The sequence below is a fragment of the Oxyura jamaicensis genome, chromosome 3 (assembly GCF_011077185.1).
Source record: "Oxyura jamaicensis isolate SHBP4307 breed ruddy duck chromosome 3, BPBGC_Ojam_1.0, whole genome shotgun sequence".
NCBI lineage: Eukaryota > Metazoa > Chordata > Aves > Anseriformes > Anatidae > Oxyura > Oxyura jamaicensis.
The window spans coordinates 72,609,301-72,626,578 of NC_048895.1; the positions used below are offsets into that span (position 1 = coordinate 72,609,301).

Below are 17,278 nucleotides of genomic sequence, written 5' to 3' on the forward strand. Positions count from 1 at the left end.
GCTCTGTTTCCTTACCCCAACCTGACCAGGCTTAGGAAGAGTGCAAGGGACACAAATCAAGGCTCTGCCTTTCCAATCCCCCCTGCTCGTCCTGTTTTGGTGGCTGTACAAGTTTGCAGCCTCAGCTGTGAAAAGGGAGGAACTGGGAGCACACCTGCTGCCTGCCCAGCAGGCCGTGGGGGAACCCAGCAAGTTACCTTCTCACTGCTCTCTTCCCCTGTCTGCTGAGCAATGGCAGCGAGGGGGCTCACAACACTGCAGCAACATGGGGCTGGGCACCACAGGCACCTGGAGCTCATGGCTCTGGCCTAAAAGAGCTCTGTGGGAAGGCGAATTTTCACCCACTGGCCCTCAGCTCCAGCATGCTGCCCCAGCTTTGGTCAAGCGGCGTGTAAACATCCCAGAACCAAAACCCAAAGCAACTCCCCTCCCCTCTCAATACGCCATCACGAGCTTCACAAAATCAAGTTGTTTTTTAATTTTGGCAGCTGCAGCTGCAATTACGTAGGATAATTCCTCACAATGTACTTTTTATGGCCTGGTAAATACCCTGTGGTACGTTTTGAGAAACAAAAGGCTGCTACTGAAACAGGATCACACAGCTGCCTGACAGTGGGCTGCCCTACCTGGCACACTGGCTCCTCTCCACCAACCTATCCTCCTGCCCCCCAGCACAGCACAACAGGCAGCTCGAGGATGCTTTCTCCCATCCAGGCATCATCAAATATACGTATGTCACTTGAACAGCCATGCAAGCAGCATGTAGCTGGCCTCTAGCCATTTTTATGGCAATGGCTGCTGTGCTGTGATGGCAGGCGGGACTCTGCTGGCTTTCAGTAGTCAGGCTGAGCGTGTCTAACCCCTGAATGCGAAATCCCATCTGCTGCCATCCTCATCAACAACCTGAATGTTGAAGGAAGTGAAACCCTCACACGCATGCCTGAGTGGCTGCCCTAACACGAGGGCTACGTGTGCAGGAGCTGTGTGCGGGTCACTCCTCAAACCAGCCAACGCTGTTTCAGGGCTGAGGTACGAGGACCAATGATCCATGTGACAGCTTAATTACATTAATGTGACTGGAAGGACATTTCCTATCTAGCAGAAGACCTAACCCCTTTTGTCCAAAACATAAAGCTACTTAACAGAGGCAGCGTGAAAAGAGTGTAGCAGAAAGACAGTGATGGAGACAGGGCACAAAGGAAGAAATAATATAAAGGGGATGGAGAACTAAAACAAAAAGATACAAAGATTTGTTGGTTTTATGTTCATTTATTTATTTATTTATTTTGTTGAAGTTGCCCCACTCTAGGCTCTCATTTACTACATCTTTTATCTACCAATTTCCTACCGTGTCCACTATCTACAAAAGATATATTTGAAGGTTTGCAATATTCCTACTTCCATATATATAACTCTGATCGTAAATAATTACAACTGAAGGAGGGACACTGTCCCTTCTTAGCTGTCAGATTGGGTATACCGAAACGAGCTCCTTTACAGTGACAACATGCCTTGGCAAAGGAGGACGCTACCAGAGGAAAGCATGGACCAGGGACCCTTTGGTGCTCCTTATGGAGGTCTTGGCCCGGGCACAGACGTAGGTAGCAGTAAGAGTGGGGTGAAAGGCAATTCTAGTACTGAGAAGGGCTCTACATTCAGCAAACGTAGGAATTGTAGACACCAAAACTGCCACTTGTTGGGAGCCAGAGGGAGACATTGAGATGCTGCTTGCCACCAGAGGTCCATTTGAGGTCCCCCCACCTGCCCACCCATCTCCAACAGGTACGCCTGCAAGGAGCAGCTGCTGTCCAATTGTTCACCGTGGTTGTGGCTGCTCTGGTTTAGGCATTAGAATGGGATTATCCAAGGTTTTTAGGTGACTGGGCTGGTATAAAGACTGGTTGGCTGAGGCTCAAGACCGCCAAAACAGAAATCACAGGAGAGATGCAGAAGGTGGCTGGGGGTGGAGACAACCAGCAGGATAAGCACGTATCAGCACTTCCAACCAGCATAGCAGCCTTTTATACACAAATCAAGTTTGCAGCACAGAGGTCTTGTTAGAGACAAAGCTGAGACTACACTACAGCCACATCAAAGAGCTCTTTTTCTTCGTCTTCGCTTGGTAAAGAGCTCGTGACCTCTTATTTCTGATGTGGATTTCTGACATTTACCAAATTCTGGTCACCTCAAGAACAGGCTACTGTAGCGGCTTCGTTTGCTGTGCTCCTGAAGATTACTCAGAAGCTTAAGTGAAATCCAACACACGACAGCCTTGAGCGTGGCTTCATGACTATTTATGCATGAAGGTTTGCAGGTTGAATTTAAAGCAGTGGTATGGATCTGTAACCGTAAATGCTTTCAGTTTCCTGAAAGGTACGTGTGCCTGTGCTGCCAGAATAAAATTCAATGGCACTGAACATCTGCATAAAGTTATTGATATGCAAAAAAACTGTGTGATCTAAATGCTAATCTTAGTTTTGTACTCAGTTCACTGGAGAGGAAGATTTGTCATATTTTTGTGCTCTTTCCTCATTTCTTCCTGGTCTTGTTTGGTTATTGAGACTGTTGGCTTTACATTTCTCTGTAGAGATAAATCTTATGTTAAATCTGAGCAGGCAGAAGGAGGGCTATTAATCGCTGCATCTCTGAAGTAATAATACACACAAACTTCTTATAAACTCTTAGGCACTGACTACTGCCATTCAGCACTCCAAAATCAGTGGTTATCCCCTACACAGAAGCCATACTGTACAATCACACACCTTTCACAGTTCCCTCTGCAGTGACATGAGATGCAGTAAGATAACTGTTCTCACACACACACACAGAAAAAGGAATGTCTAGGAATTATGCATATTGAAATATGCAAAGCTACATCACAGTCCACAAGACACATCTCTTTGTGAAGTGAACTCACAACTTTTCTCCTCAAAAACTAAGCAATATAGAAAATATTTACGATACTACCATAAAGCATTTTCCTCCTTTCCTATTATCATGATTCTAAAATTGAAAAGTGATGAAAAAAATATTTTTTTCAGAGAGAAGCTTTGCAAAAAAAAAAACACAGTTTACAAACTTTTAAAAAGTTCAGTAAGTATGCTTGTAAAAATGACCACTTCTGCAATGTTCCCAAATAAATGATGCACCAAGGTGCTGGTGTATGGGGATTAGAAAGCAAAATGGACAGGTGTCAAACTGAACAATTTCAATTAGATGGTCTGAATTAAGAAACACCTGGAAATTAAGCTAAAATCACATTTATTTAAAGAAGTAACAAAAAGAAAAGAAGTAACTTCCTTTTATTCCCGGGAAGAAATACATGTTCATAAAATAGGTATGCAGTTTATTATTAATTTTAATTTAGTAATAGCTCCTAAGGGACATTAGGCATCTGCTCTTGGTGAGCTGACCACAGGGAAGAGCGTAGCAGTACAAATAACAGTTTACTTTTGTGAGTCAAAAGACATTCTGCTATGTTGCTTTCCTTCATTTTTTCTAAACTCTGGAAAGCAAGCCTAAATAGCTTCAAGACACATGGAAATACCAGACTCTGTATCTCCAAGATACAGAGATCCAAGAAAAGGATACAGAGGAGGGATGAGGGGGAGAGAATTGTTTCAAAAGCAGTTAAAAAGGCAGGAGTGTTTTTTCTGCATGGTGAAAATGTTTTGTTTTGGAACGAGTGAATAATGTTCAGCAATGTGAAACAAAACATGTCTCATCAAGAGTTCCCAAACAAAATCTGAATATTTAAAAGAAAAAAAAAATCATGCTTTATTTTGAAAGGACTCTCTGAGATACTGCGCTTTGAAAATGATTAATGAAATTCAAAAGTTTTACAAAGTTTCAACTAAAAACTTTCCAACTCTTAGCCAGAACAACAAACTGAATACATAATCAACCAAGTTAACTGCTTTGGTTTCCAGAACAGCACACTCTGGCAAACAAAGTATTAGTCACGAAAAACTCTTTTACCCAACTCTAGCAGAATAACCCAGGACAGTTTCCCCAAATTCCAGGGGATAAAAAGAGCTGCTCTGACTTCCTTCAGATCACAGTATGCCAGGCTGGTTGCCAAAGCTTGCCAGTGATCAGCAGAGCTCTAACTGCACCTTATTTTCACTCTGATCACTCTGAGATAGGATAGCTGAGAGATAACTAACACAGAGGCATGGAAATCCCCCCGCAAGGGGAGGAAGGCTGGAGGGAGGGGAAGCGTGTCGGGAATTTCCTTCTCAAGAGGTGAATTTCCTGGGAGCCATGCTGGCGGGCTGGCAGCAGAACACTATCTCTGATTTCCGAGAACCAGTAATGTCGCTACATTAATCAAATCCAGTTTTGTGATGTACTTCAGCAACAATTTGTGTCCAGCAACAATTTTAGCTAATTCTCTTCTGCGCTTCTTGAGTTATCTTCCCTCTGCACCTTTTCCAAGCCTAACTTCAAGCCATCAGCCAGGTAACCTCGCTAAACATGGCTGCCCCTTGCTCTCTCCATGCCTTCAAAAACACCGCTCCAAATAACATTTTTTTAAAGCTCTCCTTAAATAGGAGTCTCCTCCCCGTTGAGAGCTGAGGACTATTATTACTTATCTCCTATTTTTTCACCTGTTTTAATTCATGATGGGTATTCACAGCTACAGTTACTTTAGTACTGTTGGGAAAGGTTACATTAAAAGGAATATCCAAATGTTTCAATGTTTTGTTTTAATGCATTTTTCCCCATTTTTCCCTTGTGAGAATCTGGAACACCCACCAGCAGCATGGTGCACCCTACAAAACCCCTGCTTGGTGTCTGATACACTTCCTCCCTTAGCGGTAACTTACCATCAGTTAGCAGGAGCTGAGATTCATTAGACTGCTGAATAATTAATTCTTAGCAACATTCTTTATGAACCTTAGGGGAAAATAGTGTAATTCACATTACCAAGTCTGTTGTTCCCCGTGGTAATGCTTTACAGGAGCACTGAACGTGACTTTTCACATCTACCTCAGCTATTTAGGTCAGTCTTCACTTTCTTTTGAAGTTGCCACAAAAAAAATCCAGACGTGGATATATTTCAATGTATTTTGCTAAGCTTCATTTCATTCTTTAGGGGAAGGAAAAAGGGAAATTTGTTGACTTTTTCCAATTCCTCAACTTCATAACGGGCAGTGAGTAACTCCTGGATGGTTATTTCCCCCCATCATCCATTGTGGTGAAGCTGACACAGTTATTCCCAGCACATGGTTACTAGGAAAACCCCCACAAAGTGTTAATTTTCATTATACAGCGCTAAAAGCACATGCAAGTGTGGCTAAGGGGCTATCATGAAGTATTGAAGAGCTATTGTGTACTGAACATTTACTTCTTGTTTCAGCCAAGCACTGAGCCAAAGCTTAGCTCCAGCAGTATGAAAGACCCCACCAGTTTAACCCTTTCCTCTCATGAGGGTGATGCTGGGGATGAAAGAGGATGGGGGCACCAGTACTGAACAACAGCTCTGTGTACCCGAGCACAGTACAGACCTCTCCCAGACGGAGAGCAGCCTGACACCAGTCTACAAAACTTGCCTCTACCACTTGACTCTCAGCCACAAATACACCTGCACTCTTAAGCTCAGGTGAACAAGTGACAGCAAACATTTAAACTTCGCATTTCTCATTTTGAGGACAGCCGTTCAGATTTATGGGAGCCCAAGTCTGCCACTCAAGCTGAGGACCGCAGCGTTTTGTGAGCGTACATCTTGCACTCCCTGACACAAAGTGGGAAAAATAACTGGTCAGAGGTTCGGCATATAAAGTTGTTGCAAGAGGTGCCAAAAGAAATCATGTTGAGGCCAACAGTTGGTTTGATGGCTCCACTAATTACAGGCCAGCGCTGTTCCTGCTGAGCTGAAGAAGGCCATGGCTTGTTGTCAAGCAGACAGATTAGCCACTGTCACCCATTAAGACCACCGCTTGAGTGTAGACAGAGACATGGAAGGAAACATAAGAAGGCGGCATGTGCATAACCAAACAGGCTACCTTGCTGAAAAGAAACCCCCTAAAGCCACATTCTGCTTCATTAGCACATGAAAATAAGGTAATTGAATACTTCATTCTCCCATCTAGAGCCAAGATCCATCACTCATGGAAATGGAGTTTTGATAAGGTGGGGTGTTTAAATGAGGCAGAAAGATTCTTTGAGTGTGTGTTACTTTGTTTATCTGGGAGAAATCCCACTTAAATATAAGTGAAAAAGACATAAAAATCACTTTATCCCGTGAATCACTGTAACACAACAAAGCCCCTGCGAGGATGAAACTTAAACAAACCCATCTTAACTTTATTCCGAGGACAGAAGGCATTATGCTTTTTGCTGTGTTTATTTTTGTATCAGAAATCCCCATTTCTCTGTCTTCCCCCGCCCCCCCCCCTTTTTTTATCCTCATCTCCTTTAGCTCGCTGACTCACTAGCTATTTTTGCTGTCTTTTAACATCACATATATTGAGGTATTTTAATAAGCTTTGTTTTGTATTTGTTTGTTTTTAAGTTTATGCATGGCATATTCTCATGTTTTCAGCTTTTTTTTTTCTGTTGTTGTTTATTTTATTTTATTTATTTATTTTTTAACACTTTAGCCCATGACCAAAATAAGAAAATAAATTTACTAGAAGATCTATAATCCCCAGTCCCAGACTGAGACAGCTCCTGCTTTAGTTCTGTAGCCTTTTTTAGGAAAAAACAGGAAAGATAAAATATTCTGATACTTGAGAGGCAAAAACATATAAGCAGAAAGTGTTTTAGTGTTTTATCATCTTTAGCAAGCTAAACAGCAACAAACTCCTTTTCTCCCACTGGCTGATCACCTTAAGTATGAAGTACAGTGAGTGGCATTTCCTCCAAAAATAAAAATAATAAAAAAAAAATTACGTAAATACTGCAAATAGACTCCTTGCCTCAGCCAAAAATGCCTGCTATGGTATTGCCAAGTCTTTCAGAGAAAGCAGGAATTACAGAAGTATGAAGATGGACAGTTTGGACCCTTGTTTCTTGGGTTTGTCTAAACAGAAGTTAAAGTGGTACCGTTTCCTAGTTTGGAAATTGTTGTGCTGGTATTTTATCTCCAAACTGAAAGAAAAATAATAGGACAATATGTAGCAGCTCTCAGTTGCTGGCTACCACAGGGCTTTTGGTAAGATTTAAAACAAACAAGCTCCCCCCCACACACCTTTGTCATCTCAGGCCCTTTAACAGCAACATATAAAATGTCCCCTGCTTTTCTCTTGTTCTCTCACATGCATACATGTGCTAAAACAATTAAAAGGCTTTCCTTCTTAGAAATCTGTGTAGGAACAGTGGTGCTAGGAAAGAGAGTTCATGTTAGGATTAGCTAAACTGCATGTTTACGACATTTTCAAGATATCTAAATGGTGCTGGCGCTACGGCAGCGCTACCACTGCTTTTCTAGGCCTTCTGCTCCCACCCCATCTTTGCTGCCGGCAGCCTATCCCGTGAAGGGCTACTTCAGAGAGATAACCCTGTGGAAGGCTACTTGATTTTCTGTGGTCTGGTCTGCAGGGTGAGGGCTGTGCAGTGTCTCGGACAGGATCAGCTGAGAGCCAGCTCCAGATCCAGGAGAAGGCAGAACTGAAGGAAATAGAGCTTCAGCCATCATGGTGTGGCACCTCTTGGAGAAACACCACTTTGGCCAAATGACCAAGGATGGACTAGGTGGGTGGGAGAAGATAACAACCACCATCTGACAAGCAACAATGCTGCTGCTTTTTGAGCAAGGAGAAGCTCGGCCGAAGTCAATGCCAACAGCCCAGCCTCATGATGGCAGGGGCACAGCTGCCACAAGCAAAGGCAAGGCCGGTAACCCTTTTTTGTGGTGAGGGCTGTACAGACCTTCCGAGGAAAATTAGCAGGCCACGAATTAACATCCCCTTCAGTGCCTGCCAGCAGAACTCAAACATAAAATAAAACCATGTGGCCGAGGGTTGTGCGAAATGGTGTCACAGGCCTTACTGCATATTTTCCCCGCCCTTGGACTAGCAGAACACGCTGTGACAACTGTGCAACCAAAGCAAACATTTGCAAATTATACACAGCTTGTGATTTTCTATGGAATAAATCTGGGTAAAGCAAAATGGGAACTCAATCTGACTCGCTATCTCTGAAAGAGTACCTTAAATAAAACTGTCCGAACAACAGTCCTTAACCACTCCCAGGCCTGAGCACAGTAAGCAAACAATGTGCCCTAGGAATTCATCCAGTGCAAACTGGAGCTGCAGAGCCCACAGGGAAAGAGAAAATGTGCATAATCAAAGAGCTAATAGCTTTCCACAACTTGTTGAGAAAAGATTGCAAGAGGTCTTCCATGCACTGAGCACGGACAGCAAGCTAAGCCCTTGATGACCACAGTTACCCCACAACCCTGCCTCACTGTCTCTTACTAAACGTGCCTCAGAGCCTGACCCACAAGTAACTTCCCCCGGGCCGTGCCCATGCTCAGATCCTCATGTAAAACCCTCACAGTGCTGCTACTGGCTAAATCGAGCCAATGGAAAATTCTTCCTGACATTCCCTGTTGCTGACAGGGTCCCAGTGCTGAAGCAACAAGATAAATTACATCATAAGCTGCCAAGACGTCCATCACGATCAAAATGTGGATGCAACAGAGGCAGAAAACTACTCAAGACTGTGATGAGGGAAGTTTTGACTCTTGTGTGAAACACCTTTGTTACACAGAAATCAGTTCAGGTATGTCACAGCAGTGATCAAGATTTTGATCGTAAAAGTCTCTCTCCACCTTAATAAACAAAAGCGTTAGTATTTCTGATTTAAGAAAATTCAGTTACAGAAGAGGAGAATTACTGCCAGATGTAATAGCACACATTATTACAGCACCAATATGTAAGAGCACAAATCCACATAACTTACATAAAAAGATGCATGGTTTTGCTTATTCTGCATATCTAAAATTAAATCTTTTTTTTTTTTTTTTTTTTTTTTTGGTGCTTAACAATAGGAGACGATTTAACAGGTGTCATTGTTTCTCCCAGGTGTAATCATCTTTTTCATTTGCCCAAGTGAGAAAAGAAAAGCCATTTAATGAGCAGGCTGAAAGTGATGATTAATTAAACAACTTCCAGGGCCTGGGGGATCCTCCTCCATTTGGGATACATTTCCTCTAGCTGTAAGCAAGCTGGAAGGCAAGAGACAGATTCCTCCTTAGCTTTTTGTTTTAGCTGGTATGTATTTGTAAATGGTCGAAGATGCTTAGGCTGGTATGTGTCTGTAAAGGGTTGAAGATGTTTCTCAGCTTACTTGTCAGCCATTCTGGCATCAGCTATCCAGGAGTAAGACTCACTGTCCCACGACACAAATTTTTTAGGCACTTGTGACCATATCTCAGCCCCGTCCAATGCATGATTGGGCATCAGTTTCAATATTTAAGTAGCAGAACTTGCTGATGGTATTTCTTCTTTTAGGCACCTAGGAAACCCAAATCTGCTGCTTTTTGAACTCATTACCCATATGCACTAAGTGAAACCCTGAAAGTAATTCACCTCATCTAAGCTGGCTTGCGACTGGTTTTCTAGTGAAAACTTGCAAACAACGAGCAAGACGGCAGGTCAGAGTTGGTGAAACATGTGGCCCCTTTCCCTTTTTCTTACTACAACAACATCTACGGGACCTTTGATCTGGATGTCAGTGGCGAAAACACACAAACAGATACTCTCTTATTATATACTCACAGGTGTACATTCCTAAAACTGTTACATTCCACAACCTTCAGCTGTGCTGCAAAACAATACCTTAAGAAGCTGACCCCTTCTCTGATTAGATCACACCGGCATCCCAGCAAGTGCGGTATTCTGGAAACTGGCAATAACCACACCGACAAATCAAGTATTGTGTGTAAGGAGAGGGCTGTGTTACTTGCACTGAGCACCAACGTGCAACTCACAGGGAAAAGGTGCTTCTCCTGCTCAGCGCACAACTGCTAGCCAATATGCTTCTGAGCCAGGCAGCTGCAGTTTTAATGCTGAGAAAGCTGGATTTAAGTCAAACTTGACTTGATTTTACCAGTGCAACAAGAATTAGAAATCTTGTGGAAAAACAAACAGCCCCTGCGTACGTTCAGACTGCTTCCCCATAACAGCATGCAATGGGATCATTCACCTGGCCAGGGCTCTTTCATGAAAAAACATATCCTACTCCCCCAGAATTCTTTTTAAAAAGCAGCCTCCAGCTTTGATGGCATAAGACAGGAGGCAGCGTTTTTCTGCTTCTGTTAAAAACATGCAATATATTCCTGTAGCTGGAAAGGAGGAAAAAAAGCATGAGGAATTCAGCAGTACATTTTTCTCTCCGATTGTTCTGTGCTGTGTTTATCAGCAGGCTGGTACTGCATCCCCTTTTGTTAGAAAATTAAAAGTTGAAACTGCAAGCATGAAAGCCACCGTGAACCATGCAATAACCTTCAGGCATTTTAAGAGCAGCAGAGGTTAGAAGGGCAGCTCCTGACTCTAAACAGCACCTATTGTTTCTTTTTCTTCTTGAATAACAAAAGCAAAGCTGAAAGCTATTTACCTGGTTTTACCTCAGTCAGATCTCATTTCCCCCTTTATTTTCAGTAGATGATCTTATCAAATAGTGTCATTTTAACAGTTGCTTTGGTCAGCTATTTTTTCGTGTTTTTTTTTTTTTTTTTTTTTTTTTTAATTATTTAATTTATAAATTCTATTATACGTAACACAGCATACCGAGTCACAGCAGAAAAACAATTAGATTTCAGGATTCTATCAAATGCACATTTAAATTAAGGGTAACTACTTTCAAGATTAGAGATCAGTATGCTTTCATTTTAAAATCATGAGGGCCAGCTTATAGTACAAGGCTCTGATCTCGCCAACACTCCCACACGAACAACTTTCTGTCTGCACAGCCCCATGTGTTCCCTCCACGCTGCAGTCAGATTCACAGAACTGGACACTTGCACAAGCGTGACTGCAGAACAAGGGTGGAAGGACAAAATCCCCATCTGCCAAAGTTATGGGCGTTCTGTTACTGAAAGTAGCCAGTGCAGTGTATTACTCAAATTATTTATAATAAAGAAGAAAAAAAAAAAAAAGAAAAAAAAAGTTTGATTTCAAAACAAAAACCTTACATGAGTAGGCATCACGCGGAGTTTTTGTGACAGGCTGGGAGTGATCTGCAGTTAACATAAAATCCTCTGAGATCTAGCCTTAAAAAAATCCTCACTACAGACAAAAGCAATCTGCAACATGTCATTTCTTCCACTGCTTTTAAAATGCAATCGCAACATTTGTAAAACTTAAAAACTAACAAACAAACAAAAACTGTCAGAGGTGTTTTTCTCTTTATGGGCAGAGTTCACACAAAATAATAATTTCTAGTTTTACTGAACTCCACTTAATAATTTATTATTTTCTTTAAATCACTTCCCAGCATCAACCTCTTGTGTTTTGTACACTTTTCCTATATCTTAAAAAAATAATAATTTAATTGAAAACATTTAACAGAAACCACTGTCCATTTAATGACCTGCTGTTGTTACAATCTTTGAGGACTGAATAGAAAAATGGTTTTATTATACCCATCTATGAATTAAATTCCAGTGCAGTATTTGCAACCCTAAAACCACTGCTAGACACAGCAATCTACAGTGCAAGTTTATGGCATAATGACTCTTCCTCACTAGACGAAGTCTGCAAATACCATACAGACATTAAAAGCAGAGAAATAACAGGACTTTCCTATGAAAATATTTTATTTATTTGTATTTTTAGGAAATCATCGGATAAAAATATGGAAGTTCAATTCTCCTTATAACAACATGATGTCTATGAAATTTGACTTCATTGAATGTTATATGGGCAGGACTGGGTTCTCAGGTCAATACTGTATCAGATCCTCAGCTGGCATAACCTGTCATAACTCAAGTGGAGCTGGTGTCCCACCAGAACTAATTTAAGACATACAAAGTTTTTCTGGAAATTAAACAGTAGATACAAAAACGATTGAAACCATTTATTCTTACACTTGTTAGCAGCATATTGAAGAAACACATTTTTGAAAATGGCTAGCCCTTGCAGCTTTACCGTCAAGCTTAGAATTTAGTTTGAATATTTTCACTTTCTGCAAAGACCGTATCACCAACAGAAAATAAAATCAAGACTGCATCTGAAACGTGCTTTATTTTTTGGCATCAACTCTTGTCTTCTTGCACGATTTCCATCAGAAGTTTTTCCTTACTACAAACAAAAAAGACATCTAGATCTGAGTGCCTGTAAGAACTAAAATTATTGCATATATTATTGGTTTTCTACACATCTCTACTGAGTCACTTGAAATGTTGTAATTACATATATTTCCTGCTTTAATAAAATGTTGGTGAAAGGTTTAGTTCCTATGGTCCTTTATAGCTCTGGAAGAACTGTCAAGGTGGAAAGAGGAAAGTCACTTTCCAGTCAGTTCAAAGGAAATGGAGAATGCTCATTTCCACTTCAGGAATCCACTCTGTATCAGGCTATACAGACATTTCCATGTAACTTTTCCAGTGCAGCATCTGGGCACAATATTTTCATCTTATTGCCTTTTTTCCCTGAAGATATTAATAGTTTATAAACCGCAGGAAGAAAAAAAAATGGGCATAGGGTGAGAAGAAGTTTGAGCAAAAATATATGATTATGCAGTTAATCACATTCTCCTCAGAGCTGCTGGTGGTAGTGTGGGGGGAGGCAGTAGGACTTACGATTTTTCACTTGCTTCCAAATCTGAACACACACACACACACAGACACACGCACACGTACCCCATCTTCCTAATTTTGACGCTTATCGATCAAACTCAAATACTTTGCTTCATTACTTAAGAAAGCAAGCTCCATTACAAACATTTATGCTGAAATTCTAAAGATTGCATTATACTTTCAATAGTAAAGAACAAGATTTAGCTTGAACTTTTGAAAATGAGTGGCTCCCTACTCTAAGACAGTTTTCCCATGTCTAACAAGGACTAGTTTACTAACACTGCCTTGAGAAACGTTGTTAGTGGCTTGGAAGAGAAAGAAAAATAATTTATTTCTCCTTTTTACTGCCCAAATATTGCTTGAGTCTTCTCACCACACAAGATGTACACACTTAGCATTTTCAATTGCTTCATATGGATGATGCAGTTCAGTAACTAAAACATTAAGACACTTGGCAGACACAATAAAATGATTCTGGGAAATAGATGTGGGGGGCAATGTTTCTAAACTTTTTCACATCACACAAATTTCTAATAAGAGGGTTCCTCACAACAGTCTTCAGGAACCTTTAACCACAAACGCAGTATAACTGGGAAGCTATTTATAATACACCTACCTCTGGCAAGCTAGACAAGACCGGAATGTTTCTGAATATAATGATGCTCCTTTTCAGATGTGACTTTGAGGGGGTCAGCTACCTTCACAGGCTCGAAAGGGGGATTAGAGCACATATAATTAATAAAGCATACACCATCATACAATAGAAAAGCCGCAAAAGGCTTAAAGGAGGAAGAAAGTAGGGAAAAGTTATCCCATCTTCATTCCATGCTTCTGGAATGTGGGCAGATCATAGTAAAAGTTTAAGTGGCAAGAAGATTAAAGGAAAACTGCTAAAGCCAAAAAGGACACTCACATCATCTGGTGCAAGTCAGCCGTGTCTCTACAGACCTCAGTGGAGTTACACTGATTTACGCCAGTCAATGTTTTGGACCGACGGCTTCACAGAAGATACTATCGATTAAATGTGTGTTCTGTTTTGATTAAAAGCTGCTCTTGCCGTCAGAGCACATCTTGCCCCAGCTGGAAGCCACTCTGGCGTTTTTCTTTTTGCTAGAAAGCACCCTATAGGCAAATTCCGTAATAAAAAAATAAATGTCCACATAAATTATCAACTACTGTTTGTTATTATTTATCATTTTCTGGCACATACAGGCATGCCAGCCACTTTTTCTGAAAATATGCTGAAGACAATTCCCTGCCCTGAGGATCTCAGAACACAAGGGCCAGTCAGCTCTGCAAACACAGGGCACTGCTTTCTGGCAAATTATTCCAACTACTTCAGATCCTCGCAGTAATAAGGCCTGTAATAATTCCTTACGCATGTTAGCGATTTCAGGTCTTAAAGTGATGAACGCGGCAAACAAGGGAAGATAAAATACAGAGATATGCGTTAGGGAGAAAAAGGCCCTGCACTCATTTGGTCGAGACGCACCTACAACTGTAAATCTTCCTGAACCTGAACACTTTCTCTGCAGGCTGACTGCGCCCAGTTCTCACAGAAAGAAGCAAGTCTTGAAGGCCTTATCTTCCAAAATGTCATTATGCAAGTGCTTGATGTTAAGCATGTGGCTTCTAATGTGATACATTGCTAATAAAGAGATCCCTAACATTGGTTTTAATAAGAGAAGAGGAATCAGGAACGGTGACAACAGTTCTTGAATAGCAACACCCATATGGTTTCAAGCTTAGCCACCCATCCCTGCACTGAGCAGTGCAACTGCAAACACTGACAAGCCTTCCGCCCAGCCTTCAAAGCAAAAAGAAAAGTGGAACATGAGGCCAACTGTGAAACTGAAAGAGCTATCAGGTTTGAGGAGGGCTGGAGGGAGAAAACTCATAAATTACAAGCCGTAACAATGCACAAAAAAACACTTTTAACTTCACAACCTGAATATTGGAAAGCCACAATCATGATTTCAGAGCATCCAAAAAGAAGGAGTAACCTATCAACTACCAGCAAGTGTTTCTAGAAGTACTGTGCCTTCACATTAGCAGGTATCTTTCTAAATGTTATTCGGACCTCACAAATGTGTAATTTAATGGACAGGGCACATCCACACTGTGAAGGAATGTCTCAAATCAACATATCAATATATAGTGAATTACATGTAAAGGCACACTGCCTTCTTTGCCCTATTCCCTGCACCATAGCAGTCTCACGATACTATTTCAGTCGTGTCCCAGGTTGGGTCTTTCACTTTTACTAAAGCTAACACTTACACAACTTTTTGGCTATAATGTTATTGTCCACCCATAAAGATAACAAAAAAATCCGTTAGACAAGAAGTTTTTACAAGAAGTATTCATTTGTACAAGGCTTTTTGGAAAATAATTGACTACTTTTATTATTTAACTATTGCTACTTTTAACACATAGGTAAAATCTAGTTAGTTTTCAATAGTCCCAAATAAATGAATTTTGTAAACAAGGCAACAAGAAAACAAATTTTTGACAACAGATAATCTGCATTCATTGTATTAATTTTCAAAAATATAATCTTGGATGTTAGGAAGAGTATTTCCAAACTAATCAGTGAAGCACACCGTACTGTATTTCAGTCATAGACACAAGACATGAAACATTTATTGTGAAGTGCCTTAGCGAGCTCCTAACAGCTGCTGAGAACATGAATGTTCCTATGGCTTTTGACAAGATTTAGCAGGTTTGGAAATCACAAAGATGAGATCTAGTAAAGGTATTTTTAGGATCAAATCTCTCAAAAAATAAAAATCATTATCTAAGCAATCATACGTGCAATTTGCAGTTAAACTGTCAATTGTGCTACTTTGCCTCTTCTGTAGTCTCACGTTACATAGTAATCTTTTAATTCTGCAGTGGAAAAAAGTCACTACCAGCTTTAGAGGTATTCAGAAAACTTAAAAACTCCCACCATGAAACAGCTTGCTGCTTGTAAGTGTGGACACTCCTGAAATTATATTAGCTGCTTTTTAAAGGTTACTCATTTCAAATCGAAATTGACGGAGCAGTCAATTTCACTTCCATCCAAAATACTTTACAGGAATTACTGACTGTTTTAAGGTGTTAGACACATTATACTGACTTACCTATTTCGTGTAAAAATATTTCCTCTTTTGAAGTGTTTGATAAGTATTCACTTGAAGGATGCAGTGCCCCATATAAATTTATTACTACTGAAAGGCTTAATAGAATCACACTGCTAAAAGTAGAAGTCATAGGAATACTGTAGCACTGGAGATACTTTAAGGTAACCTAATCAGCTTTTATTTGCCTGAAAGAAATTTAGAGGAGAGGTGTATTCTGAAATTCTCGTAGTTCAACTCGAATCAGTATTTAGTATTTACCCGTCAAAGTGAAACAAAATTCATCTGAATGGGAGGACTAAGACTTGAGTTAATTTGTCATCCATGATTATCACTTGGAAGTTCGCTGACTTTATTAAAGACAACTACTGTGTGATAAGGACAGCAGAGACACTATTAACCATGTCATTTAAATTGCTTTAGTTGGCATCGTGCCCAAGTCCTTCAGATCAGTATATCAACACACTTGTTGCTGGCAGGGACTCATTTAAGGGGCCCCCCCCCCCCCCCCCCCCCCGGGGGGGGAGAGAGGAACTCTCTCAGGACTGAGTATGCTGTACAGATTTCTACTGTAACTCATGAGAATAAGCAGTATCACTTTGTATTTTCGATGACTAAAGGAGAGAATGACAAAATAATGACAACCAAATGAAAGATGCTGTTCTTCTTAAGGAAGGAAAAAAAAAAAAAAAAAAAGAAAGAAAGCCTTTTACAATTGCCATTTGAAATTACCTGACTTTGTATTTACTGGAACAGCACTTTTTGCTTATAACTGCAACACACAAACAAACACAGTTCCCTCCAACACTTGCTCTGCCAAATTCTGTGATCCCATATCTCCCTCCTCCCCAGGATCTCCTGCTTTCGCTTCATTCAGCCTGTACAAAGGAGAAAAACTCCAGTGGCTGTGCAGAGTTTATTTTCAGAAGCAGTTAAGAGTCCTTTCATTTAGTTTCAGGCAAGAATCATGCCCCAAAGTAACATACAACACATTTGGGAAAGCTTAAAGGAAGAAGGTACAAGGATTTTTCCTTCTGATTCACATGGAAATTAATAATAACATATTTGCTGAAAGCAAATCAAGTTGTTAAGTTAGGCATATTACTTTCACATGCAGCAAACAGTTGCAACAAGAACTTTTTCACTGTGCTTTTCATCTCCTGTTTCCCTAAGCTTACTCTGTCCTGATTCACGAAAGAAAGAGTATCCCTTTTTGGGACGGGAGGAATCCACCAGCTCTTAAGAAGCACCTCGGCGCGTACCAGCAGCCGACTTGCTGGCTGGAAGAGCTGTGCTCCCCGGTGCCCGCACTGCGGCCAGCACAGCTCCGTGTCCCCTTCACCACTTCTTGGGGACACGGATACAGGGGGTCTGCTGGCACGACGGGCCTCTGCTGCACGGCCACCGG

At 41.0% G+C, this 17,278-nt stretch overlaps 1 protein-coding gene across 2 annotated transcripts in view; it reads right to left on the bottom strand.

Annotated features, from left to right (window-relative positions):
* Positions 1–17,278, bottom strand: part of PRDM1 (PR/SET domain 1) — a 109,788-nt gene that overhangs the window by 82,030 nt on the left and 10,480 nt on the right. The gene's annotated exons all lie outside the window — the stretch shown is intronic.